General features: G+C 50.3%; 1 protein-coding gene across 6 annotated transcripts in view; it reads right to left on the reverse strand.

Moving 5' to 3' along the window:
* Window positions 1-25,039, reverse strand: part of pld1 (phospholipase D1) — a 56,219-nt gene that overhangs the window by 22,363 nt on the left and 8,817 nt on the right. For 3 of the 6 annotated variants that reach the window (XM_033031740.1, XM_033031741.1, XM_033031743.1), the window contains exon 2: window positions 18,973-19,171. The gene's annotated coding sequence lies outside the window, so the exon portion shown is untranslated. Of the gene's footprint in view, window positions 1-17,016; window positions 17,167-18,972; window positions 19,172-25,039 lie in introns of those variants that run through there. The other 3 variants (XM_033031742.1, XM_033031739.1, XM_033031738.1) reach the window with 3 other exon arrangements.

Here is a 25,039-nt window from a genome sequence, read left to right on the forward strand (position 1 = left end):
TATACAAAGTGTTGAATATAGTTCTCAGCATTGTTGCGCATCAGTTCCATAGACAAAGTCCAATGTCCACAATGGGGTAGAGGTGAATCGGGCAGTACCCGTGCTTATGGAAGGACCGTTCAGAAGCCATTCGGCCCTCCTCGTCCATGCAGATCAAGATGCTTAATGGAGTTATGTGTAGCAAGGAACTGCAGATGTTGGTTTAAATCAAAGATAGACACAAAATGCTGGAGTAACTCAGAGGAATAGGCAACATCTCTGGAGAAAAGTAATGGGTGACGTCTCGGGTCAAGACCCTTTTTCAGAGTGATAACTTGCCCACACCTAACTTGCCCACACCTGGTCAATATACCTCTAAACCTTTCCTGTGAATGTACCTGTTACTTCACTTGCCTCTACCACTTACTCTGGCAGCTCGTCCCATACACACACACAAAATTGTTCCTCGGATCCCTCTTGCAACTTCCCCCTCTCACTTCATCCAGTGGATAGAATGGATGTGGAGAGGATGTTTCCACTAGAGGGAGAGTCTAGGACCAGAGGCCGTAGCCTCAGAATAAAAGGATGTATCTTTAGAAAGATGAAGAGGAAATTCTTTGATTAGTAAGCCTGTCAAAAGTTATGGGAAGAAGGCCAGAGAATGGAGTTGAGAGGGAAAGATAGGTCAGCCGTGATTTGACTTGATGGGTCGAATGACCTAATTCTGCTCCTATAACTTATGGAATGCACACTCGTCGGTTGCCTCCAACATACAAAACCCATTTGTTTTGCCTCATATGTAATCTCTAGTGTAACAGCTGCCATAAGTTCCTCCTTTCCATTTATTTCCTCCTTTTGGGCTTGTATTCAGTGCTCTCCACCATGTAGACAGATGCAAACTTTCTCTGTCGTTTCCTTATTTCCTATTACTAATTCCCCCGTCTCAGCTATCCGGGGCCTATGTAACTTCTACAAACCTCTTCCTCTTCATATTCTTGCTGAAGCTTCTGTCAGCCTGTGTCCCATCTCTCCCGTTCTCTACACTCTAACTTTTTAATCTTTCTTATACTCCTCCTTCATTGGTCTTCAATCAGCTCTAAGTAAGGACACGAAGTACTGGAGTAACTCGGATGGTCAGGCAGCATCTCGGGCGGTCAGTTGATGCAGCGGTAGTTGCTGCCTTACAGCGCCAGAGACCAGGACTCGATCCTGACTACGAGTTTGTAGGTTCTCCCAATCAACCCTGGGTTTTCTCTGGGTGCTCCGGTTTCCTCCCACACAACAAAGCCACACAGGTTTGCAGGTTAATTGGCTTCAGTAAAATTGTCCCTAGTTTGCCGTTAGGTCATAAATGATAGTAGAATTAGGCCATTTAGTCTACTCTGCCTTTCAATCAAGGCTGACCCATCTTTCCCTCCGAACCCCATTCTCTTGCCTTCTCCAAATAACATCTGACACCTGAACTAAACAAGAATCTATCTATCTCCGCCTTAAAAGTATCCACTGACTTGGTCTCCACAGCCTTCTGTGTGAAATAATTCCACAGATTCACCACCCTCTGACTAAATAAATTTCTCCTCATCTCCCTCCAAAGAGAACATCCTTTAATTTTGAGGCTGTGCCCCCTGGACCAAGACACTCCCACTAGTGGAAACATCCTCTCCACATCCACTCTATCCAAGCCTTTCATTATTGTGTATGTTTCATAGATAATAGTAAATAGGTGCAGGAATAAGCCCCCCTCATTCTTCTAAACTCAGTCTGTGTGCAGGATAATGTTAGCGTGCGGGGTTATGGATGGTCGGCACAGACCTGGTGGGCTGAAGGGCCTGTTTCCACTCTATCTTTAAACTAAACTAAACTAAAATCTCTGGAGAATATGGATGATGTTTGGGGTCGGGACCCTTCTTCAGACTCTGAGCTGCAGCTGTTCATTGATCCTTTAATAGTTATTTGACTGGCAGACAAGCCTCAGCTGTGCGAGGGGGGTGGGGGGTACGAGCTCTGGAATTCTCTCCCTAAATCCTTCTCGTTCTCCATCTACACCTCTTGTCCTGATATTTCCAGCTGGATTCATTCCTGCTTATTCCATAACACAGGGAAAATACAGCACAGGAGCAGGTATGAAGAGCATCACCTATCCATGTTCTCCAGACCCGCTGAGTTACTCCAGCACTTTTTTTCCAGCAGGAGTCAGTCTTTGGTCCACAATGTCAGTGCCGAATATGATGCCATGCTAAACTAATCTCCTCTGCCTGCACATGATCCATATCACTCCATTCCCTGCATATCTAAAAGATTCTTAAATTCCACTATCGTATCTGCTTCCACCAACACCCCTGGCAACACGTTTCAGGCCCCCACAACTCTGGGTAAAAAATCTTTCCCCGCACATCTCCTTTAAACTTTGCCCCTCTCTTGTTAATGCTATGCCCACTAGTCTTTGACATTTCCATCCTGGCCAAAGGTCGGGTGTCATGGTACACCAGTCATTGAAAGTAGGAATGCAGGTGCAGCAGGCAGTGAAGAAAGCAAATGGTATGTTAGCATTCATAGCAAAGGATTTGAGTATAAGAGCAGGGAGGTTCTACTGCAATTGTACAGGGTCTTGGTGAGACTACACCTGGAGTATTGCGTACAGTTTTGGTCTCCTAATCTGAGGAAAGACATTCTTGCCATAGAGGGAGTACAGAGAAGGTTCGCCAGACTGATTCCTGGGATGGTAGGACTTTCATATGAAGAAAGACTGGATAGACTCGGCTTGTACACGCTAGAATTTAGAAGATTGAGGGGGGATCTTATAGAAACTTACAAAATTCTTAAGGGGTTGGACAGGCTAGATGCAGGAAGATTGTTCCCGATGTTGGGGAAGTCCAGAACTAGGGGTTACCCAATCTGTAGAAATGGAGGGATCTCCATAATACACAGCAAGCCCTAATATTGCTTCTGTGAACCAAAACTCAATAATTACAGTTGATGGATATCTGAAGTAAAGATAGAAAGATCTGGGCACACACGCCTCGTGCCAAGCAGCAGTCAGTCTGAAGAAATATCGCCTGTCCATTTACCACCATAGATGCTGCCTGACCTGATGAGTTCCTCCAGCACTTTGTGTTTAGTCCAGCATGGAAACAGGACCTCCAATTCCGCACCGACCATCGATCACCCGTTCACACTAGTTTTATGTGATCCCACTTTCTCATCCACTCCCTACACACTCGGGTGCAATTTACTATAGCCAACTATACTACAAACCCGCAAGTCTTTGAGATGTGGGAGGAAACCGGAGCACCTGGAGGAAACCCACGTGATCACAGGGAGAATGTGCAAACTCCACACAGACAGGTCAGTTTTTGCTGAAGATTCCAGCATCTGCAGTGGAACATGGAAAGGTGAAGTTTCAGGTCAGGACCCTTCTTCAGAATATGTAATTTATATAATTTATTATGTCACAATATTTTAATAATTCAAACTAAATAATTTAATTTAACGTCATATATGATAATAATTTATAAATGAATAAATAATATTCATTTATGTCTGAAGAAGGGTCCCGACCCAAAATGTCACCTATCGATGTTCTCCAGAGATGCTGCCTGACTTAAGTTACTCCAGCACTGTGTCTTCCTTTGGTAACCAGCACCTGCAATTTCTTCTTATTATACACTGTTGGACTTTATCTTGTACTAAACATTAATCACTTTACCCTGTATCTATACACTGTGGGCGGCTTGATTGTAATCATGTATAGTCTTTCCGCTGACTGGTTAGCGTGCAACAATAAAGTATGTCTCTGTGCCTCGGTACACATGACGCTAAACTAAACTAAACATTCCCTTGGAACAACTGCAATAAAACTGCCAGGACATAACTTAGCTCGGGAGCGATCTGGCACTTAGTGATGGGCTACATGGATTCTGTGGAAGTACAAATCTTCCTGTGGTCAGAGCAGGTCGGAATTATCATTCAGAATCCAGATAAGTAAGTAACTAAGTAAGTAAAGTATCCTTTATTGTCATTCAGACCTTCTGGTCTGAACGGAATTTGCCTTAGGCAACAAAAAGCTCATCACTGTACCTCGATACATGTGACAATAAACTAAACTACACAAAAGTAAACTGTCATTGTTAGATGTGTTCAAGAAGGAACTGCAGATGCTGGAAAATCGAAGGTACACAAAAATGCTGGAGAAACTCAGCGGGTGCAGCAGCATCTATGGAGCGAAGGAGATAGGTAACGTTCCGGCCCGAAACGTTACCTATCTCCTTCGCTCCATAGATGCTGCTGCACCCGCTGAGTTTCTCCAGCATATTTGTGTACCTGTCATTGTTAGATGCCTGACTCTCGTTGCCCTGTCCTTGTGGCAGGAGCAGGAAGTTGGAACCTTGACAGAAGGAATATTTCTTGGGATCTTGAGATCCAAATCCTGTGGGGCTCCAGGCCCTGCTTCCCAATCCTTGCTCCTGCTGCTTTACTACTTGTAGGAGAATCGGGCACCGATCACACCACACCTCAGATACACTATACAGATCCACAACCAGAACAGTTGATGTATTCAACAAGTCCAATTGTGCCACAGTTTACCAGCAGCTTGCAGACTATGCTCACCAACTCATTCTTTAGTTTGGTTTAGTTTAGAGATACAATGGAAACAAGCCATTCGACCCGCCGAGCCCAGGCCGACCAGCAAACATCCCGCGCACTAACACCATCTTACACACTAGGGACAATTTACAATTTACCAAAGCCAATTTACCTGCCTCGGCAAGGCCAGCAGCATAATCAAGGATGGGTCGCACCCCTCTTCTCCCCTCTCCCATCGGGCAAAAGGTATAGAAAGGCCGAGGCCGTGCTGACTATTGATCACCCGTTTCACACTAGTTTAAGTCATCCCACTTTCTCATCCACTCCCTACACACCAGGAGCAATTTACAGAGGGCCAATTAACCTACAAACCCACACGTCTTTGAGATGCGGGAGTAAACCAGGGCACCCGGAGGAAACCCACACAGTTACAGGGAGAACGTGCAAACTCCACACAGACAGCACACAAGGTCAGGATGGAACCCGGGTCTCTGGCACTGTGAGGCAGCAGCTCTACCACCTGCACCACTGACTCCCTCCTCTCTCTGACCCATGTTATGATACTGGGGGGAGAGCTGCACAGGGAGGCAATCGGTCCATCGTCTGAGCTCAGGAACCCTCCTATCAGCCCAGCGCACGATTCCATCACACTATCCCACAACACCAGCGACAGTTCAAAGAACATAGAACGGTACAGCATCGGAACAGGTCCTTCGGCTCACAATGTCTGTGCCAAACATGATGCCCAAGTTAAACTAATCTACTCTGCCTGCACTTGCTCCACATCCCTCCATTCCCTCCACTTCCATGTGCCTATCCAAACATCTCTAAGGACAGCACAGCAGTAGAGCTGCTGCCTCACATAGCCAGAGACCCGGGTTTGATCCTGACCTCGGGTGATGTCTGTGTGGAGTTTGCACGTTCTCCCTGTGACCACGTCGGGTGCTCCGGTTTCCTCCCACAACCCAAAGCGATGCAGGTTTGTAGGATAATTGGGCCTCTGTAAATTACCCTGAGTGCGTAGGGAGTGGATGAGAAAATATGATGACATCTGTATAGAACTACCATTATCTGCCTCCACCACCACCACTGGCAGTGCACTGCAGGTCCCCACCACCCTCTGCATAAATACTTGCCCTGCACATCTCCTTTCAACTTTGCCCTTTTCACCTTTAAGCTATGACCTTTAGTAGTTGTCATTTCCACCCAGGAGAAAAAGGTTGTAACTGTCTACCCTATCTATCCCTCTCATAAGTTTAGAAACTTCTATCAGGTCTCCCCAGAGCTTCTGACATTCCAGAGAAAACAATCCGTGGCATTACGGAGAAAGGGGGCAGGGAATGGGACTAAAGGGATTGCAGGACTGGGAGCCAGCATGCACCCCAATGGGCTGAATGGCCTCTTTTGGTGCAGTACGTCATGATATCAAAAGGACACAAAGTGCTGGAGTAACTCAGCGGGTCAGGCAGCTTCTATGGAGAACATGGAGAGGTGACGTTGGGGGTCGGAACCGTTCTTCGGTACGATGGGGGGGGGGGGGGGAGGGAAGAAAGCTGGGATAGAGGAGGGGCAGGACAAAGCGTGGCAGGTAATAGATGGACACAGATCGGGTGGGAGGGGGGGAGATAGGCAGATGGTTGGGAGAAAGGCCAGAGACAAAAGCAGGTGTGAGAGAAGGATTGAAGGGTTGCAAATTGTGAGGTCACTCCGCTATGCCACGTTCTCCAGAGATGCTGCCTGACCCGCTGAATTACTCCAGTCCTTTATCTGTAATCTAGCATCTGCAGTTCCTTGTTGCTGCAAATTGTGAGATCAGTATTTATTCCATAAACCACCTCACTGCAATAAACCACCTGGCGTAATTTAGCTGCTATCTTTCGTAAGGTCGTTTCACCGACTGCAAACAGTTTAGGGATACAGGAGATTACGAAAGTCATTGTGAAAAGGGAGTTCTTGTTTTGTACTCTGTTCTCGAACACCCTCACCTACTCCCTCTGGCATTTAAGGTTACACAGGCTGCCTCGCTGCACTCAAACCCTGGAGGAGGGACCATCTTTAGACTTTAGAGATACAGCGCTTTAGGGAAACAGGCCCTTCGGCCCACCGAGTCCGTGCCGACCATCGATCGCCACATACACTAACCTGCACACACTAGGGACAATGTTCCAACTAACCAAAGCCATTTAAACCACAAACCTATATGTGTGGGAGGAAGCTGGAGCACACGGGGAAATCCTACACGGTCACAGGGAGAACTTGCAAACTCTGTACAGACAGCACCCATAGACAGGATCAAACCCGGGTCTCTGGCGCGGAGAGGTGTCAACTCTACCACTGACACCCTGTGAAGGTGCAACTCTCAGTCTGTGGAGGTGAAGGCACATCATCACCTCTACTTTGTTAAACATTTTTGCAGAGATTCAGCAAGTCACCAAATACTGGAACAAAGCTCCACAGATGCAGTGAAGAAAGAACCCTAACTGGTTGCATCACGGCCTGGTACGGCCATTTTTACGAGGATGTTGCCAGGACTTGAGGGCCTGAGCTACAGGGAGCGGTTGGGAAGGCTAGGACTTCAGTCCTTGGAACTCCATTTATATAGTGCCTTAAATATGGTGACCATTCCCAAGATAATTGATAGAATGATTGTTTATGATATGTACATAGAAATTTAGAAAGGAGGTGAAGGGTGATCTTATAGAGGTGTATAAAATCGCAGGGAATAGATTGGGTGAATGCACAGAGTCTTTTACCCAGGGTAGGGGAATCAAGAACCAGAGGTACACAAAAATGCTGGAGAAACTCAGTGGGTGCAGCAGCATCTATGGAGCGAAGGAAATAGGCAACGTTTCAGGGAAAAAAAACTCTCCGTCATCTCCGCGCATTCCATTCTCTAGGCCTTCACCCTCTAAACAAAATCCATCTCAAGAACCAGAGGACAATGGTTTGAGGTGAGAGACGAAAGATTTAATAGGAAGTTGAGGGGCAACATTTTCACATAAAGGGTAGTTGGTTTATGGAATGAGCTGCCAGAGGAGGTAGTTGAGGCAGGCACAAAAACAACATTAAAAGACATTTGGACAGGTACATGGATAGGACAGCTTTAGAGGGATATGGGCCAAACGCAGTCATGTGTGTCTTGTGTTGATTGAGTAGCTTGGCCAGCATGGGCACGTTGGGCTGAAGGACCTGTTTCGTTGTTGTATGACTTCATGACTGTATGTCTCGAATTGCAATTCACAGGAAAGCAAGAGGCTGCAGAAAGTGGTGGCCTCAGGCCAGCCCATCACAGGCACAGCCCTCCCCACCATCGAAGGCATCGACACCAGGCGCGGCCTCAAGAAGACGGCGTCTATCATCAAGGATCCCCACCATCTGGGCCGTGCCTTTTTCTCACTGCTACTGTCGAGCAGGAGGTACAGAAGCCTGAAGTCTCACACCGGCAGGTACAGGAACAGATACTTTCCTGCAACCATCAGGTTATTGAACCGACCCGCACGACCCTAATCCTACCTCGGCAACGGCCTACCTCTTGCACTACTGTGTACCTGTTTTCTAATTGTGTATTTTTGCACTAATGTTTTTTTTTACAGTTATTCTTTTAACTGTCTTGTCGAATGAGTGTGTAAATATTGCATAATGTATCTATAATTGAGTGTTGTCTGGGTCTCTGTGCCTGTGATGCTGCTGCGAGCAAGGATTTCATTGTACCTGTAGCTCACCGTACTTGTGTAAATGACAATAAACTCCACTTGACTCGGGGAGACGGTGAGAGGCATAGATAGGGTAGACATTCAGAACACTTTTCCCAGGGTGACAATGTCAAAGATTGGAGGGCATAGCGTTGGATATGGAGCTTGTGCAGGAAGATAATACTTTAACTTGGCATCATGTTTGGCACATTATGGCGGCACAGCAGTAGAGCTGTTGCCTTACAGCGCCAGAGACCCCGGTTCGATCCTGACCTCAAGTGCTGCCTGTGTGGAGTTTGCACGTTCTACCTGTGACCGCGTGGGTTTCCTCCGGATGAGGTGCCTGTATCTCACCGTACTTGCGCATCTGACAATAAATTTGGTGGAAGGACTGCGGGATGGGTCACAGGTTCAGCTTCAAAAACACCATTTATATAGTGCCTTAAATATGGTGATCATTCCCAAGATAATTGATAGAATGATTGTTGAGATATGTACATAGAAACTTAGAAAGGTTGTCAGAATATAGAAAGGGCCCTTCGCCCTGCAATGTCTGTGCCCCATACAATGCAAAGCCCAATTCCCATCTGCCTGCACATGATCCATATCCCTCCAGTCCCTGCATATCCATATGCCCATCCAAAAGCCTCAAAGCCACTATCGTATCTGCTTTCACCACCACCCCTGGCAGCACATTCCAGGCACCCGTTAGACTTTAGAGATACAGCTCAGAAACAGGCCTTTCGATCACCGAGTCCGTGCCATACACTAGCACTATCCTACACACTAGGGACAATTTTACCGAAGCCAATTAACCTGCAAACCCTTGGTGAGGGAGGAAACCGGAGCACCCGGAAAAACCCCACGCGATCACGGAGAGAATGTCCAAAACTGCACGCTGCCTGCACCCGTTGTCAGGATCAAACTAGGATCTCTGGCACTATAACGGGCCTGTCCCACCAGCATGCGACTGCATGCGGCGAGCGCAACCTAACGTGGTCGCTTGAGCCGTACGGCCTCGCGGGGCCGGTCCCACTTCGATCGGCGGAGCCGTATGGAGTTGTGCGGGGCTGGTCCCGATATCGCGCGGGGCTCCGAAAAACTGACACTGTCCAAATATTCCGTGCGACAACGGTCTGTCGGCCCGCAGCCGCATTGAGGCCGAACGCAGCGCCTCGGCGGATGTACACAGCGTCTCGACGCCATACGCAGCGTCTTGACGGAGTATGCCTAGCGCATGGCGTTGCGCGATGACGTCACCGCCCGGCGTGCCGTTGCGTGTTGACGTAACCACCCGACGCCGTGCGACGTCCAAATTCAGTCGGCCCGCCTCCTGCCCAGCTGATTGGTGAGTATGATGTTGGGACCAGCCCCGCACAACTCCAGACGGCTCTGTGCCAAACATGATGCCCAAGTTAAACGAATCTACTCTGCCTGCACTTGCTCCACATCCCTCCATTCCCTGCGCTTCCATGTGCCTATCCAAACATCTCTAAGGACGGCACAGCAGTAGAGCTGCTGCCTCACATAGCCAGAGACCCGGGTTTGATCCTGACCTCGGGTGATGTCTGTGTGGAGTTTGCACGTTCTCCCTGTGACCACGTCGGGTGCTCCGGCTTCCTCCCACAACCCAAAGCGATGCAGGTTTGTAGGATAATTGGGCCTCTGTAAATTACCCTGAGTGCGTAGGGAGTGGATGAGAAAATATGATGACATCTGTATAGAACTACCACTATCTGCCTCCACCACCACCACTGGCAGTGCACTGCAGGTCCCCACCACCCTCTGCAAAAACACTTGCCCTGCACACCTCCTTTAAACGTTGCCCTTTTCACCTTTAAGCTATGCCCTTTAGTAGTTGTCATTTCCACCCAGGAGAAAAAGGTTGTAACTGTCTACCCTATCTATCCCTCTCATAAATTTAGAAACTTCTATCAGGTCTCCCCAGAGCTTCTGACATTCCAGAGAAAACAATCCAGGTTTGTTCCCGTGGCATTACGGAGAAAGGGGGCAGGGAATGGGACTGAAGGGATTGCAGGACTGGGAGCCAGCATGCACCCCAATGGGCTGAATGGCCTCTTTTGGTGCAGTACGTCATGATATCAAAAGGACACAAAGCGCTGGAGTAACTCAGCGGGTCAGGCAGCTTCTATGGAGAACATGGAGAGGTGACGTTGGGGGTCGGAACCGTTCTTCGGTCCGATCGGTGGGGGGGGGGGGGGGGGTGGGAAGAAAGCTGGGATAGAGGAGGGGCAGGACCAAGCGTGGCAGGTAATAGATGGACACAGATCAGGGGGGGGGGGGGGAGAGATAGGCAGATGGTTGGGAGAAAGGCCAGAGACAAAAGCAGGTGTGAGAGAAGGATTGAAGGGTTGCAAATTGTGAGGTCACTCCGCTATGCCACGTTCTCCAGAGATGCTGAATTACTCCAGTCCTTTATCTGTAATCTAGCATCTGCAGTTCCTTGTTGCTGCAAATTGTGAGATCAGTATTTATTCCATAAACCACCTCACTGCAATAAACCACCTGGCGTAATTTAGCTGCTATCTTTCGTAAGGTCGTTTCACCGACTGCAAACAACTTAGGGATACAGGAGATTACGAAAGTCATTGTGAAAAGGGAGTTCTTGTTTTGTACTCTGTTCTCGAACACCCTCACCTACTCCCTCTGGCATTTAAGGTTACACAGGCTGCCTCGCTGCACTCAAACCCTGGAGGAGGGACCATCTTTAGACTTTAGAGATACAGCGCTTTAGGGAAACAGGCCCTTCGGCCCACCGAGTCCGTGCCGACCATCGATCACCACATACACTAACCTGCACACACTAGGGACAATGTTCCAACTAACCAAAGCCATTTAAACCACAAACCTATATGTGTGGGAGGAAGCTGGAGCACATGGGGAATACCTACACGGTTACAGGGAGAACTTGCAAACTCTGTACAGACAGCACCCATAGACAGGATCAAACCCGGGTCTCTGGCGCGGAGAGGTGTCAACTCCACCACTGACGCCCTGTGAAGGTGCAACTTTCAGTCTGTGGAGCTGAAGGCACATCATCACCTCTACTTTGTTAAACATTTTTGCAGAGATTCAGCAAGTCACCAAATACTAGAACAAAGCTCCACAGATGCAGTGAAGAAAGAACCCTAACTGGTTGCATCACGGCCTGGTACGGCCATTTTTACGAGGATGTTGCCAGGACTTGAGGGCCTGAGCTACAGGGAGCGGTTGGGAAGGCTAGGACTTCAGTCCTTGGAACTCCATTTATATAGTGCCTTAAATATGGTGACCATTCCCAAGATAATTGATAGAATGATTGTTTAGATATGTACATAGAAATTTAGAAAGGAGGTGAAGGGTGATCTTATAGAGGTGTATAAAATCGCAGGGAATAGATTGGGTGAATGCACAGAGTCTTTTACCCAGGGTAGGGGAATCAAGAACCAGAGGTACACAAAAATGCTGGAGAAACTCAGCGGGTGCAGCAGCATCTATGGAGCGAAGGAAATAGGCAACGTTTCAGGGAAAAAAAAACTCTCCGTCATCTCCGTGCATTCCATTCTCTGTTGACGTAACCACCCGATGCCGTGTGACGTCCAAATTCAGTCGGCCCGCCTCCTGCCCAGCTGATTGGTGAGTATGATGTCGGGACCAGCCCCGCACAACTCCAGACGGCTCTGCGGTTGGAGGTGGGACCGGCCCCGCGAGGCCGTACGCCTCAAGCCACCACGTTTGGTCGCGATAGACGCATGCAATCGCATGCTGGTGGGACAGGCCCTTTAGGCAGCAACTCTACCACTGCGCCACTCTCAACCCACCACCCTCGGTGTGAAAAAAAACTTGCCCTGCACATCACCTTTAAACTTTGCCCGTCTGAGTTTAAAACTATGTCCTCCAGTCTTTGACATTTCCACCCTGTCTAGACTATCTACACCGCTCATCATTTTATATACTTCTATCAGGTCTCCCCTAAGTCTGTGTTTCGGAACCTGGTCAAGGAGTTCCCAGCACTTGAAGGAAGTAGGAAAATTTTGCAGGGAATCCCGGAGCTCAGAGCAGAGGCTGCTGAAGATGGCCAAAGTGTGGAAATGCAGGATGAATCAAGGGTTTGTAATTGAAGGAGTACAGAGGCCCCTGAGGGGTGGGGGGGTTAAGGATGGGGGGGTGTAAGGGTAGCCGAGGTGACAGAGAAATGGACAGCTTGGAAAGGAACGGTGATAATCCTGATAATCAAGATGATACCAGATGAGAAAAGACACAAAGTGCTGGAGTAACTCAGCGGGTCAAGCAGCATCCCTGGAGAACATGGATAGGCTACAATTTGGGTCGGGACCCTTCTTCGGTTCGATTGCAGGAGGGGGAGGAAAGCAGGAAGAGAGGTGGAGCAGGACAAAGCCTGGCAAGTGATAGGTGGATAGATACAAAATGTTGGTGTAACTCATCAGGTCGGGCAGCATCCCTGGATAAAAGGAAGTCATGCTGCCGGTTCCACTGTTTGCATCCAGATATCCCTTCGTTGTCATCTCTTCCACAGCCAACAATGGACCATTGTGGGCTCCACTTTTCCTGGGTCGGTGCCGGCTCTGATTTGTTCTGAACCTTTTCATACCTCTAGTTTTCCTCTCCCCCGATTCTCAGTCTGAAGAAGGGTCTCGACCCGAAACGTCAACTATTCCTTTTCTCCAGAGATGCTGCCTGACCCACTGAGTTACTCCAGCACTTTGTGTCTATCTTCAGTCTAAACCAGCATCTGCAGTTCCATCCCACACAAGTGATAGGTGGATATGTGAGGGGGGTGGTCGATCGACTAACAGATGGGTGGACAAAGGCCAAATGGAACAACAAAAGCTGCTGAGAAGCGAGGTAAGTGAGAAGAGGTGTGAAATGTGATGCGAGGTAGAAATTAGGTAAGCGGACAGGGGAAGATACACATCCAGATGGGGAACAGGATTGCCCAACATAGATCCAGTAAGAAAATTACGGGCCTGTCCCACTTGGCCGTCATTTGTGCGCCATTTATGTGACCTGGTAGCGTGTGGGTGGTGCGGGACGGGCGCATGGAGTGGCGTGGAGGAGTGTGGACTTGCGCGCGGTATCGTGCAGCGCTCCAGGATTTCGTTCTGCACAAAATCTTCGCGCGCCACCGGCCTGTCGCGTGAATGACGGCCAAATGGGGCACCCTGGCGCGGCGCAACGTCTCACCTCCAACAGCAGCAGAAGCAGGCAAGCGATCGCCGAGCTCAGCCTGGGGCTCACGGCCGTTGCGGATCCGGATCCGCCCCCACTCCTACTCCCAGAGCGGGGCCAAGACGATTGGAGATAGACACAAACTGCTGGAGTAACTCAGCGGGACCGGCAGCATCTCTGGAGAGAAGCAATGGGTGACGTATTGGGTCGAGACTCTTCTTCAGACTGAAGAAGGGTCTCGACCCGAAACATCATCCATTCCTTCTCTCCAGAGATGCTGCCGGACCCGCTGAGTTACTCCTGCAATTTGTGCAAAGATTTTGTGTCTATCTTCAAATGACGTCACGCGCTCCAGACGGCTGTGCCGTCGCATGATGATGTGCGCGACCGTCTCGTGTCCGTCACGACCGGCTTGTCACGTAAATGACAGCCAGGTGGGACAGGTCCTTTAGACACTCCTCTCGAGTCCTAGAAACACCCTGTCATGTAGAACAAGGAACTGCAGCTGCTGATTTACAAAATAAAAGGACATACAGTTCTGGAGGGACTCAGCAGGTCAGCCAGCCAGCATATCTGGAGAAGATGGAAGGGTGGCACAGTGGTGCAACGGTACAGTTACTGCCTTACAGTGCCAGTTACTGCCTTACAGCGCCAGACACCCAGGTTGGATCCCGACGACAGGTGCTGTCTGTACAGAGTTTGTAGGTTCTCCCTGTGACCGCGTGGGGTTTCTCCGGTTGCTCCGGTTTCCTCCCGCACTTCAAAAATGTGCAGGTTTGTAGGTTAATTGGCTTTGCGGACAATTGTCCCTAGTGTGTAGGATAGTACTAGTGTATGGGGTGATCGTGGGTGCGCGCGGACTCGCTGGGCCGAATGGCCTGTTTCCACAGTGTATCTCTAAACTAAACAAAAGAAGGTTGATCGGTGACGATTGCAGTCAGGACTTCTTCAGACTGATGGAGGGGGGGGGGGGGATGGAGAGAAGGTGGGGGGGGGGGGGGAGGTGGGGGGGGGGGGGGGGGAGGGGGGTAGAGAAGAAAGGTGGGAGAGGCGAGAGGCCGGACAGAACATGGCAAGTAGTAGATCACTGTAGGCGAAGGGAGGTCTTGACTATCAGATGTTTGGTCACCTATCTATGTCCTCCAGCAATGCTGCCTGGCCTGCTGAGTTACTCCGGCACTTAGTGTCTGCTTTTTTAAGAATGTTTTGAAATCCAGTCTGTGATGTCTTCACATGTTTATGGTGGCACAATGTCAGGGTAATGAAGCAACACAACTATGGCACCATGACTGGTGACTCTTTGATCCCGGAAGAAACTCACTAACCTCTTCTGTATCGTTGTAGCAAAGGGACGGGGGGGGGGGGGGGGGGACAAGAGCGGCCAACTGGTGCCATAACATGGAGGCCACCAACCGGTTTATGACCAGCACTCTACCTTGAAAGGAAAGCACCCTGACCAGCGCCCCAGCCGGGCAACAACAGCAACAGGGGCTTCACTCTGTCTCTGATCCCGGGAGTGTGTGATGAAACGGTGAGGAGGGAGCTTCATTCTCAACTCGTGCATGCAGTCTTGTGTTGGGAATATGTGACTAATCGGCAGTATAAAGGGTGTTTCCCTTTGAGCTAACGCATGCTCTCCTGTCTGCGGGAGATCTTTACAAGAAAGCACGTTCCCGAGATGGAAAATTGTCAAAACACCATTTTAACAATCATAAAATTCGAGGAGGAATGGTAATAACTCTAGAAAGCACTGATTGGATAAGGGCAGGAGCAGCAGCAGCATAGAAACAAAAGCATAATAACTTGCAACAAGAATAAGCCATTCGGTCCATCTACTCCTGCCTTCCCTGCAGAATCATGAGGGCAATAGATAGGGTGAATGCACTGAGTCTTTTATCCCTAGTGTAGGGAAATCAAGAACCAGAAGACATAGGTTTACGGTGAGAATGGAAATATTTAATAGGAGCCTGAGGAGTAACTTTTTCACACTGTGGGTGTATAGAAACATCGAAAATAGATGCAGGAGTAGGCCATTCAGCCCTTCGAGCCTGCACCGCCATTCAATATGATCATGGCTGATCATCCAACTCAGTATCCTGTACCTGCCTTCTCTCCATACCCCCTGATCCCTTTAGCCACAAGGGTCACATCTAACTCCCTCTTAAATATAGCCAATGAACTGGCCTCAACTACCTTCTGTGGCAGAGAATTTCAGAGATTCACCACTCTCTGTGTGAAAAATGTTTTTCTCATCTCGGTCCTAAAAGATTTCCCCCTTATCCTTAAACTGTGACCCCTTGTTCTGGACTTCCCCAACATCGCGAACAATCTTCCTGCATCTAGCCTGTCCAACCCCTTAAGAATTTTGTACATTTCTATAAGATCCCCCCCCTCAATCTTCTAAATTCTAGCGAGTACAAGCCGAGTATGGAAGTGTAGTAGGGGAGGGGGAGAGGGGGGAAGAGAGAGGGGGGGGGGGAGAGAGAGGGGGGGGAGGGAGGGAGGCGGAGAGAGAGAGAGAGGGGGGGAGAGAGAGGGGGGGGAGAGAGAGGGGGGGAGAGAGAGGGGGGGAGGAGAGAGGGGGGGAGAGAGAGGGGGGGGAAGAGAGGGGGGGAGAGAGGGGAAGGGAAGAGAAGGGAGAGAGAGGGGTAGGAGAAGAGGGGGGGAAAGAGAGGGGGAAGAGAGGGGGAAAGAGAGGGGGGGAAAGAGAGGGGGGGAAAGAGAGGGGGGGAAAGAGAGGGGGGGGAAGAGAGGGGGGGGAAGAGAGGGGGGGGAAGAGAGGGGGGGAAGAGAGGGGGAAGAAGAGAGGGGGGGGAAGAGAGGGGGGAAGAAGAGAGGGGGAAGAGAGGGGAGAAGAGAGGGGGGGAAGAGAGGGGGGGAAGAGAGGGGGGGAGAGAGGGGGGGAGAGAGGGGGGGGGAGAGAGGAGGGGGGGAGAGGGGGGGAAAGAGGGGGGGGAAAGAGAAGGGGGAAGAGAGGGGGGGGGGGGGAGTGAGGGGGTGGGAGAGAGGGGGGGAAGAGAGGGGGGGGGAGAGAGGGTGGGAGGGAAAGAGAGGGTGGGGAGAGAGGGGGGGGAAGAGAGGGGGAAGAGAGGGGGAAGAGAGAGGGGGGAAGAGAGAGGGGGGGAAGAGAGAGGGGGGGAAGAGAGAGGGGGGACGAGAGAGGGGGGGAAGCGAGGCGGAAGAGAGGGGGAAGAGAGGGGGGCAAGAGAGAGGGGGGGGAGGGCGAAAGGGAGGGGGGAGGAGAGAAAGAGGGGGGGGGAGAGAGAGGGGGAGAGAAAGGGGAGAGGGGGGGGGAAGAGAGAGGGGGGGGAGAAGAGAGAGGGGGAAGAGAGATACGGGGAGGAGAGAGAAGATAGATAAACGCTAATAGAGAGGGAGGGAGATGGTAGCCCGAGTAACCAGTGACGACTCTGATCAGAGGTCCGGCACCTGATTGAGGTCCCGGGGCTGAAGCCACATCTCCGGAGGCAGTGGACCCCTTGTCTGGGTACAGGGGCATAGAGTGAGTGTCCAGTCGTGGAGGTGGGGGGGGAGAGTCACAAGAGAGAGAGAGGGGAGAGAGATGACTAACCTGGCCAGGCGGCAGAAGCCTCGGCTGCATCTTGAGCTACCCTTGGAATGCGGTTGCCACACGCGAGCGGCTAGAGGCTGGATCCGAACACATCCCAGTGTGTTCTGCTGCAGAGTTCTGCGCTGCAAACCTCGCCCACGGGGGGCACGGTCTGTCTGCAATCCCTCCCTCCCCTCCCCTCCCCTCCACTCCAGCCAACCCAGCCCTCCCCTTGCCTTCCACCCCAGCGCTGGCCGCCCCTTTCAGCCGCGTTTGTTCCCAGTGAGTCCTGAACTCTGTTGTGCAACAGTTCCAACCTTGAAAGGAGGGAGAGGCATCATCGTGATGAGCACCTTCCACCTACCTTCCCACTACGCCCAGTTTCCCATCAAACTGGCGACTGTGGTTGAAAAGAAAGTCGTGTGTTGTGTGGCTGACGGAGAAAAAAAAACTTTCCGGCTGCAAGAAAAATAACATTGGCCAACTTTTTCCCTGTGGGAAGGGGGTAGAGGCACAACGCCCTCCGTTGGGTGGAGGAGGTGTGACAGGTCAGAGAACCAGAGGAGGAAGTTACTAAGGAATGCAGCAGATATTGAATATGTTGAAAAACATGCAATTCTTCAGATTCTCAGTCTTACGACACGAAACAGGCCCTTCGGCCTGACCTGTCCACAATTCTCCACCTCAGCTAGTCTAATTCGGCCCATATCCCTCTAAACCTTCAAGAAGGAACTGCAGGTGCTGGAAGATCGAAGGTACACAAAAATGCTGGAGAAACTCAGCGGGTGCAGCAGCATCTATGGAGCGAAGGAAATAGGCGACGTTTCGGCCCGAAACGTCGTCTATTTCCTTCGCTCCATAGATGCTGCTGCACCCGCTGAGTTTCTCCAGCATTTTTGGTGTACCTTCCCTCTAAACCTTTCCTATCCATGTATCTCTTAAATACCCCCTCTGGCAGCACGCTCCATACACCCACCGTGCGGTTGCCCCTCAGGTTCCTATAAAATCATGCTCCTCTCACCTTAAACCTACAGTATATCCTCTGGTTCTTGAATCCCCCTACCTATCAATTCCTCTCATGGTTTTGTACAGCTCTATAAGATTACTATCTCAGGTTCCTGCGCTCCAAGGCACAATGTCCTACCCTGCCCAACACCCTCTCTCGAGTCCTGACACCATCTTCGGAAATCTTTTGCATATTGTGCAGCCTAATGGCATCTTCCCCTGTGTCAGCGTCATTGAAACTGAACACAAGTGCGGTGTTATCAACGTCTTGTACTTGTCCACCACCGATTTTCCGGCACCCTTGGTTCCACAGCCTTTCTGGATTATCCATTTTGTCAGGCCAACAGCGGTCAAGGCCTCCGAGAGGAGTCCAACGGTACCAGAATGGTCCACCTAGGCTGCCCAAGGGCCAAGGTACCGGCCCGCAAAGTCAGCCTCGGAAGTTGGCTATGGGAATGGATCTGCTGCCTCTGGCCGGGCTGAAGTTCCAGAGCCCCGGCCGCAGGGGGGCAAATTCGATTCGTCAATCGGTCATGATTTCGGGGAGACTTCTTGAGGAGGGGGGGGATTTAAAATGCACTCTCGTAATTTTGGCCAGAGTAAAGGAGGTGCCAGAACACCAGTTTCCGGAAAATCAGCGGTGGGCCTGTACAACAATTATATAATATCTAAGAGACAGAGATGTAGAGACACAGATTCCATCCGTGCTAAACCTGATCTCCAACGGTACCTAAGATAGAAACAACTGCAGTAACTCAACAGGGTCAGGCAGCATCTCTGGATGGGTTACGTTTTGTGTCGGGACCTTTCTTCAGACTTGATAGTACTCCAATAGTACCCTGTACCTTTGCTCCCAATCCAGCAGCATCTTAACATACACAGAAACAGCCTGTATAGCACGGACACAGGCCCTTCAGCCCATCTTGTTCATAACGACCAAGTTGGCATGTTAGGCTAATACCATTTGCTTACCTCTCTTAAGGTGCTCCTTCAATCCTCCCTCACCGATCAATTACTTGGGGTTGGGGATGGGGGAACGTTGGTATTGATTTTGTTTAGTAATTCTCCTGCAGATCTCCTTGGTTTCGCTAGTTACTCGTGGAACTGTTGAGGCAGTGTTAGCTCCCTGCGGTCACTGCAGGTTGGCTGCAGACCATCTAGTTCTGTGCTGCTGTAAAGATAACCAGGCACATAGACTAGTTCTATTACGTTTTGTGGCCGAATTGCACTCCACTTTCACTTTCACGCGGGCTTAGAAATGTACAGCACAAGAACAGGCCCTTCAGCCCACAATGTCTGTGCTGAACATGATGCCAAGTTAAACTAACCTCCTCTGCCTGCACGTCATCTACATCCCTGCATATCCATGCGCCCATTTAAAATCCTCTTAAACCCCACTATTGTATCTGCCATCACCAGCATAGTTCTGTTTTGTTTAACTTACTGCGTGGAAACAGGCCCTTCGGCCCACTGAGTCCACACTGACCACCTGTTCACACAAGTTCTCTGTTATCCCACTTTCCTAACCCATGGCAGCGAGTTCCAGATACTCACCACTCTGTGTGTCAAAATCTTGCCCCTCACATTTCCTTTCACCTTTGCCCTTCTCACCTTCAAGATATGCCCTCTAGTCTTTGACATTTCCACCCTGGGTAAGAAAAGTTCTGACTGTCTACCCTATTTATGCCTTTCATAATTGTATACACTTCTGGCAGGTCTCTCCTCAACTCCAGCGGTCCAGTAAAAAAAGTAATCCAGGTCTGTCCAACCTCTCCTTGCAACTAATGCCATCCAATCCAGGCAGCTTCCTGCGAAACCACCCCTGCATCCTCTCCAAAGCCTAGGCTGCTCGTAACTTTATATCCTTATATCCTTTTTCACCCAGAGAGTTGTGAATTTGTGGAATTCCCTGCCACATAGGGCAATGGAGGCCAAGTCACTGGATGGATTTAAGAGAGAGTTAGATAGAGCTCTAGGGGCTAGTGGAGTCAAGGGATGTGGGGAGAAGGCAGGCACGGGTTATTGATTGGGGACGATCAGCCATGATCACAATGAATGGCGGTGCTGGCTCGTAGGGCCGAATGGCCTCCTCTTGCACCTATTTTCTATGATTCTATGATTATCTACCAAGTTCCCCATCAAGTCCATCTCTGACTCGCCCTCATCCCTCTCTGGGTCTCTGTGTCACTGCCTCAGGGGGATATTTTGGTGACCAATGTCCATTCTATCTCACCGACTGGCACACTGTCCCCACTGTGCCTCCACCCTCCCTGCCTCCTGCAAGATCTCAATACATTCTAGTTTCACTGCCCTCTGTCGTGTCTGCGGTGTTTCCAACACTTTCTACACAGGCACTTCCGGCACTGCTTCCTTTTTCGTTGCTTGTGGTTTCCCCTCCACTACCGGTGACTGGGCTTTTGACCTCTTCCAATTCTGCCTCATCTATTCTCAGCCCCTCTCCTTCCACCTGCATCTCTTATTTCCCACTATATACATTCCCCCTTCGGTTTACTCACGTGGCCACCACCCAGCACTCACGGTCCCACTCTCCCACCCAACTTTGTCTCTTCAGCCAATCCCTCCACCTAACTGGCTCTCATTCACTCCATCACAAGCATGGTTTAGTTTAGAGATACAGCGTGGAAACAGGCCCTTCGGCCCACCAAGTCCATGTCAACCATTTATCACTCATTTGCACTAGTTCCATGTTATCCCACTTTTGCATCCACTCTCTGCACACAGAGTGGCACAGGGGGAGAGTTGCCTCCTCACAGCGCCAGAGACCCGGGTTCGATCCTGACTAGGGGTCCTGTGTTGGTTTTCTCTGGGAGCTCTGGTTTCATCCCACACTCTAAAGACATACATGTTCGCAGGTTAATTGGCTTGGTAGAATTGTACAATTGTCCCTAGCGTGTGTAGGATAGTGTTAGTGCACAGGGATCGCTGGTCGGCGCGGACTCGGTGGGCCGAAGGGCCTGTTTTCGCGCTGCACCTCTAAATTAAACTAAACTATAGGGCCAATTTACAGAGGAGCAATTAACATGCAAACCTGTACACCTTTGGGACCTGGGAGGAAACCGGAGCACCTGCAGGAATCCAACGTGGTCATATGTAGAACGTGCAAACTCCACACAGACAGCATTCGAGGACAGGATCGAATCCGGGTCTCTGGTGCTGTGAGGCAGCAGCTCGCCCCGCTTTGCTACTGTGCTGCCTTCCAATGGTCTGACCCATTTACTCCTATTTTGGGGAATGCAGGGAATGGAGGGGTGTGGATCAAGGGCAGAAACGGGAGATTAGTTTATCTTGGCATCATGTTCGGCACAGACTCTGTGGGCCAAAGGGCCTGTTCCTGTGCTGTACTGTTTTATGTGCTACTGTATGTTCCACAGATTCATGGAGTCATAACACGTGGAAACTGACCCTTCGGCTCAACTCGTCCATGCTGACCAAGATGCCCATCGACACGTCTCATTTGCCTGCATTTGGCCCACATTGTTCTAAACCTTTCCCATCCACTCCCTGAAACTCGCTGCCAGGAGTAATGGTCCCTTTCATCTTAAAGCTATGTCATCCACTCTTTAACGTTTCTACTTTGGAGAAAGGTTCTTTCTACCCTATCCATGCTTCTCATCATTTCATAAACTTCAATCAGTTGGCATGGTGACGCAGTGATAGAGTTGCTACCTCACAGTGCCAGAGACGCGGGTTTAATCCTGACTATGAGTGCTATCTGTACGGAGTTCATATATGCGCCCTGTAACCGTGTGAGTTTTCTCCAGGAGCTCCAGTTTCCTCCCACACTCCAAAGATGTGCAAATATCTAGGTTAATTGACTGCGGTAAAAATTGTAAATTGTTCCATGGGTGTAGGCGGTGCTAATGTAGGGGGTGATCGCTGGTCGGCGCAGACTCGATGGGTCGAAGGGCTGGTTCTGCACTGTATCTCAAAAGTTTAAAGTCTAAAGAAAAGCTGCCCCAGCCTAGTTGTTCTCTCTTTCCAACTCAAGCCCTGCAGCCCTCACTGGCAGTGGGTAGTGTGCCCATCCATTAGGGGGGAGGGGCAGAGTTGGCAGTGGAGTCCCGTGGCAGTCAACTGCAGTTCCGTGAGAACCCAGTCCTGCGACTTGTGTTGGCAACCAGCCCTTGTGGCACGTAGCCCAGACAATCCACCATCGACCAAGCCTTGGTAAGGGATCAGAGTCTGGGACACTAGGACCGACACATGGACCTCATCAGATGTCCTTTTGCAAAGTGTGGTGTTCCGAGGTTAAGGGTGTAATGTGGTAAGCACACCCTTCACCAGAACAACCACTAAAGCTGGTTTAGCCCAGCCAACAACTCATCCACATAACTGGGGGAGGGGCGGTGCTGAGGGAGTACACACTGTGGGAGGGGCGGAGCTGAGGGAGTACACACTGTGGGAGGGGCGGAGCTGAGGGAATACACACTGTGGGAGGGGCGGTACTGAGGGAGTACACACTGGGGGAGGGGCGGAGCTGAGGGAGTACACACGGGGAGGGGCGGTACTGAGGGAGTACACACTGGGGGAGGGGCGGTACTGAAGGAGTACACACTGGGGGAGGGGCGGTGCTGAAGGAGTACACACTGTGGGAGGGGCGGAGCTGAGGGAGTACACACTGTGGGAGAGGCGGTACTGAGGGAGTACACACTGTGGGAGGGGCGGAGCTGAGGGAGTACACACTGTGGGAGGGGCGGAGCTGAGGGAGTACACACTGTGGGAGGGGCGGAGCTGAGGGAGTACACACTGGGGGAGGGGCGGTACTGAAGGAGTACACACTGGGGGAGGGGCGGTACTGAGGGAGTACACACTGTGGGCGGTTTACAGTGAAGGGGAAAAGATTTAATAGGAACCTGAGGGGCAACTTTTTTACACAAAGGGTGGTGGGTGTATGGAACGAGCTGCTGGAGGAGGTAGTTGAGGCAGGTACAATCACAACATTTAAGAAACTTCCAGACAGGTACGTGGATAGGACAGTTTTAGAGGGATACGGGCCAAATGCAGGCAGGTGGGACGCGTTAAATGGGGCACGTTGGCCGGTGTGGGCAAGTTGGGCCAAGTTCTCCAGATTTGCTGCCTGGCCCGCCGAGTTACTCCAGCACTTTGTGAGTTTATTTGTAAGCCAGCAACCTTTGTGCTTGTTCAAAGAGCTCCCTGGTTGAACTCCACATGATAGCAAACATTGTGAAATGTCTATAGACATTGGAACGCTAAAAGATAGGGAGGATCCAACAACTGCATTCACCATTAGTCTGGAGGCTGAATAGGGAGTGAGGCTTTGTAACTCCTTCCCTCTCTCCTCCAGCTAAGGGGACGGAGGCTTGACCTTTCCTCCCGCCTCCAGCTGAGCATCCAAGTGGAGGGGGAGCTCCGTGGATGTAACTTACCTACATTTTACCCAGATTTGCAAAAGATTTACCTGGGATAATGTTTAGTTCAGTTTAGATTAGAGCTACTGCGCAGAAACAGGCCCTTCGTCCCACCAAGACCGCGCTGATCAGCGATCACCCCGTACACTAGCACTGTCTTACACACCAGGGACAATTTACAGGAGCCACTTAACCTAGAAACCTGCACGTCACTGGAGTGTGGGAGGAAACCGGAGCACCCGGGGGAAATGCACGCGGTCAAACTCCACACAGACAGTACCGGTGGTCGGGATTGTACCGGGGTCTCCGGCGCTGTGAGGCAGCAGCTCTACCCGCTGCGCCACTGTGCCACTGTGCAGCATAATAAACTGATGCACAAGGTCAGATGCACTCTGAGCGAGGGATTTAGCAGCAGAATTGACTCCATGTTGCCTTAGACCATAGAACACAGAACAGCGCAGCACAGAAATGGGCCCTCCAGCGAACAATGTCTGCACCGATCATGAGGCCAAGATGAACTGATCTCCTTTGTCTGCACGTGATCCATATCCTTCTATTCCCCACGTATCCATGTGACTATCTAAAAGCCTCTTAAACGCCACTATCGCATCTGCCTCCACCACCATCCCCGGCAGTGCGTTCCATTCACCCACCACCCTGTGTGTAAAAAAACATGCCCAGCACATCTCCTTTAAACATTGCCCCTCTCATCTTAAAGCTGTGTCCTCTAGTCTTTGACCTTGCAGGTTCTGACTGTCTATCCTGTCTATGCCTCTCAGAATTTTGTACACTTTAATCATCCTCCATCCACGTTTGTCCAACCTCTCTTTAGAGTGAATACCCTCTAATCCTGGCAGCTTTCTCGTAAAACCCCTGCACCCTCTCCAAAGCTGGAAGGGAATGCAGGCTTAACCTTTTCTCTCCCCACAATCTAAGAACATCCATGGGCAGAGGGATATGCAGGTAGAACACATCCAGAGTTTAACATAGAAACATAGAAAATAGGTGCAGGAGTAGGCCATTCGGCCCTTCGAGCCTGCACCGCCATTCAATATGATCATGGCTGATCATCCAACTCAGTATCCTGTACCTGCCTTCTCTCCATACACCCTGACCCCTTTAACCACAAGGGCCACATCTAACTCCCTCTTAAATATAGCCAATGAACTGGCCTCAACTACCTTCTGTGGCAGAGAATTCCACAGATTCACCACTCTCTGTGTGAGAAATGTTTTTCTCATCTCGGTCCGAAAGGATTTCCCCCTTATCCTTAAACTGTGACCCCTTGTCCTGGACTTCCCCAACATCGGGAACAATCTTCCTGCATCTAGCCTGTCCAACCCCTTTACACAGATTTACGAAGGGCCTTAGATAAGATGTAGCACAATAAACACACAACAGGTCAGAGAGGGTGGTGGGAGGGATTTAGCAGCAGTATGGACTCCAAGTTGGCTTGCAGAAGGATATGTACGTGCACAAGTTACATTAGCAACTTAGACTTTGGAATCAAAGGCATCAATTTTAACTTTGTGGATGCTGTCAAACTGGGGCAATGGCCACTACTGAGGTGGACAGTGAGACAATGCAGGCGGAGAACCCTTCCGTGAGAAGGATGTCGTTCAGCTGGAAAGAGCGCAGAGAGGATTTAC

The sequence above is a fragment of the Amblyraja radiata genome, chromosome 13 (assembly GCF_010909765.2).
Source record: "Amblyraja radiata isolate CabotCenter1 chromosome 13, sAmbRad1.1.pri, whole genome shotgun sequence".
NCBI lineage: Eukaryota > Metazoa > Chordata > Chondrichthyes > Rajiformes > Rajidae > Amblyraja > Amblyraja radiata.